Source organism: Thalassophryne amazonica, chromosome 7 (genome assembly GCF_902500255.1).
Source record: "Thalassophryne amazonica chromosome 7, fThaAma1.1, whole genome shotgun sequence".
In the NCBI taxonomy this organism is placed as follows: Eukaryota; Metazoa; Chordata; class Actinopteri; order Batrachoidiformes; family Batrachoididae; genus Thalassophryne; species Thalassophryne amazonica.
In genome coordinates this window covers 232,324-236,010 of record NC_047109.1, presented here as the reverse complement: position 1 = coordinate 236,010, position 3,687 = coordinate 232,324, and the positions used below count along the sequence as shown (strand labels likewise).

The 3,687-nt window shown below is 42.5% G+C and overlaps 1 long non-coding RNA gene across 1 annotated transcript; it reads right to left on the bottom strand.

Moving 5' to 3' along the window:
- Positions 1 to 551: 551 nt before the first annotated feature.
- Positions 552 to 1,144, bottom strand: LOC117513208. The gene is made up of 4 exons (XR_004561481.1): positions 1,049 to 1,144; positions 901 to 958; positions 762 to 815; positions 552 to 676 (listed from the first exon to the last, which is right to left on the bottom strand). It is a non-coding gene; the product is annotated as an uncharacterized LOC117513208 (long non-coding RNA).
- Between the last annotated feature and the right edge of the window lie 2,543 nt (positions 1,145 to 3,687).

The window sequence follows — 3,687 nt, the reverse complement described above, 5'->3', positions numbered from 1 at the left end:
ATCTGTGTGGTGCAAACTTCAGTGCATGCCCAATGCACTCCTCAATATCTGCTACCTTCATGACAGGGAAGTTCTGCATGCAGGCCTCTACAAATAGAAGTTAAAAAAAGTTACACATTTAAATCTCAATCAAACTTGGCATAACACTGATTTGGAAAATATACCCGTTAAACTTACCTGTTATAACTTTGCAAAAGGCCAGGTTCTGGAATGCCTTTTTTACTCTCCTCCCCCTCAGGCTGTACTGCCCCAGGACGTGGTTGGTTGCCACCTGGCGTAGAATACGGTGAACGGCGGCCCCTGGATTCGCCCCTCCCAGGCTTTCAAGGAAACGTTTCTACAAAAAACAAAAACCAAAACAAACGATGAAATGAAAACGAATGTGGAGAGCTTATGTGGTCTACTTTCATTAGTCAAATCAAATACATTACATGCAATACATACATTTTCATATATAATTATGACCAATTAATTACCATTTGGTTCCTTCTGTCTGGTTGAGCCAGACTCCTGTCTAGCTCCTCCAGCTCCTCCACTGCACTGCATTGACCCAACAGCACCTCTTCCTGCAGAGGAGGCTGAGGCTGGTTTGAGACCACAGCAGCCTCCAACATCTCAGACTTCTTCTCCATACCCTCCATCCTCCTTGTCATACGCCCCATGTGCTCTTCCATTGCTAGGTGAATTTTTGATAGAATTCATATTAGTTTTTGAACTTAATATACTTGTAATATGTGAAAATGTGTGTATATAGTACTTACTACTTTTTAAATCATCTGTTGTTCTCAATAGGAGCCTCTTCGTTTCCTCCATGACTAAAGGTAGAATTGAGATGAAATTCATTGTAGTTTTATACCCAATACACTTTTCCTGTGTGAGCATCAAGTGTGTATGAAGTACTTATGCTTTATTAGGACAGCCATGCCTGAAGCCCCCTCCTCTTCGCCATGGGTCATTCCTGAAGTTTTTGAAAAGAAAATTTAGTGTTTGCTTTCTTGGTTAGGAACTTGTAATCAGATAGTAAATATAAAATTCAAAGCAAATATACCCTCAACTGCCTGGGATGATGTTTGTTCCTCAATATATGAGTCTTCCAATGTCCGACGGCTGGGTGCATGGGTTGAGGGACTGGCGGCTACACGGCTGTGAGGCGTTGGCACATCTGAATAGAAAGATGACACGAATGTCATTTATTTTATGGTGGGATTCTTATGAATGTAATTTCAAAACAGAAACCCATGCTAATACATCACACAACTGGAAAAAAGCTTAGATGATGGTGGTGGAGGCATGTGTAGATCTGAAAAGAAAACAAAGAACCAATTAGATTAATCAGATAACATGCATTGGGTTATTCTGCAAAGATATTGGCACCAAGCTACGTAAGATGATTTGACAAACTTACCCACTGGACTTTCACTTGGCTGTGGAGGCGACTCATCTGCAAAGAAAGACCATAATTTGTACCGACAGGGAAACAAATATTGAATTGTGTACATAATTCAGTCTGTACTGAAGAGGCCTTACCCTCACTGGAGGAATATGTCCGGGGAGGCCTGCGCACTCTTTTTCCGTTATTGGCTGTGCCATCATCAATCTCTGGGCATGAATTCTCCATGTATTGCAGACATTTCTTGTCTGCCAGCTCGTAGTTGTCTGTGTAAGGAGATGATTTTTGAGCAAGTAGAAGATCAAAGCTGTATTTCCATGCATAGAAAGAATTCTGAATCTTTTCAATATAGTGCATAGCAAAGATAGCTCACCTGTTGTGTGCCATACTTTCCTAATAGGATGTTTCGCCCAGCTGATGTTGGGCGCAGCAAGGTTCATCACCCGCTTACGGACATTCACGTTTGTCCATGAGCACTGTAAGCCCCCGTTTGGTCAAAAAAAAAAAAGAAAATCATATGTGAAATCAGTGTGGTGGGAAAAAAAAACTCTAAAATGAAAAGAGAAAAAAAACTATAAACCGCTTACTTGAGCAGTCGTCTCCAGCCATGTGGATGGCACCACTGCCATTGCACTATCCATAAACTCAACCACAGTGAAACTCATCTGTTAATTTAAAAAAAAAGGCAAAATTAGCATAGAAAAAGAGCCCTATATATGTTACAAATTGAATTTCCAAAGACTGTGTCAGCTGTTTATATAATGCAGTTGTTATTCAATTCTACGTATATACAGTACACAGCATCAAAAACATTCACAGTCAAGTCAAGGTATAAAAAAGGTAAAAAGTCAAGTTAAAAACCTAAAAATCATGTAGGACCGTCAAGAAAACATTTGTTTGTGTCTGTGTCTCCTCAATCATCACAGCCTGTGTTGTGAGTTCACGTTCTGGCAACAGCTTCATTAAACAGTCTCTCTTTTTCACTCTGAAACATCCGATGATTCTTGAATCACAAGGATTTGTGAACAGAGGATCCACCTTTTCAAACACCTTGTCATTCCTCTCCTCAATGGCCTCACAGCATTTGTCACCTGCTAAGATGTAGGCATTGTTGGGTCTTCCAATTTTCTTTTTTTGTGCTGGAGCTGTGCTGCTTGGACCCTGTTCCATCTCCGAGAGCCTTTTGGCCACTTGAATAAGTGGTCTTCTTCCGGATCTGGCCAGACGTTTCAGCTGCCCCAAGTAGTTCTCAAACTGGAAGGCTCTGCATGCATCCAGAGATCCAAAGTTTTCTGCGTCATCTGTTAAATGGAGCATGGCATGGACATTGTACACCATGAAGTGGTGGCCATACAGGTCTGCTGTCTTTGCCACAAAATACTCCATTAGTCCTCTGCTGTAGTCTGCGTGCTTGCGTGCCAGGTTTGGAGAAACCAAAATATTCAGTGCTATGCTGAAAGCCATGAAATGCATGTACAGATCATTGTGGAGAATGTCCTTGAGCACTAGTTTTCCTGTGTACAGTGCAAACTGACGCAGCTCAGTAGCCTTCCAGTGATCCACTTCTTCCAAGCTCCGAGGCTTCCTGGTAAAGCAACTTGGCATGGATTGCTTCAATCCACACAGTCTTCTGCTGATCTCTTGGATCTGTCCAGCAGACAGTCTTACCCGCCTGCTTCCCCTCACCCATTCCACCAGCAGCTTCTTCATAACGCCCAAACAAGCTTGATGCATGTAGTCAGTGGGAAACATTTTGATCAGATCAATGGGAAGTTCCAAAAATGGGGAAACAGTGTGGCCCTTGTCCTTCTTGGCAGACATTTCTGTTCTGAACATCTCGTTGGTTCACATGGTGTTACAAACATCTGGGTATGTTACACGTCTGTCCACCCATAGCCCTGTCTGTGTACATTTGTCACAGCCATTGTATCCAGTACACAGTTTGGTCGCTTTGACCATTGCCTTGGCTAGTGCATCGCATACAACACAACGCAACACCACAGTCTTCCCTTGAATTCCATTTTCCAGCAGATCCTGCATTTCTGCAACCACAACATTAAGAAACTCCAAATCTGTAGGTTTGGATGGTCCAGATGTTAAGGTTACAGGGAAAACACAGGTTGGAGACAGGTGGCTTGCACACAAAATAGGCCCTAGAGTGTTCTTGCTACTTCTGAACAGTGGAAGGCCATCAATGTTGAGCGACAACTCCAGCGTGTTTAGTTCTTTCAGAACCTCCTCAGCGTAGTGTTTGAGTTGTTCTTTGATGGTTCTCCTCAATCCAAAGTGGACACACT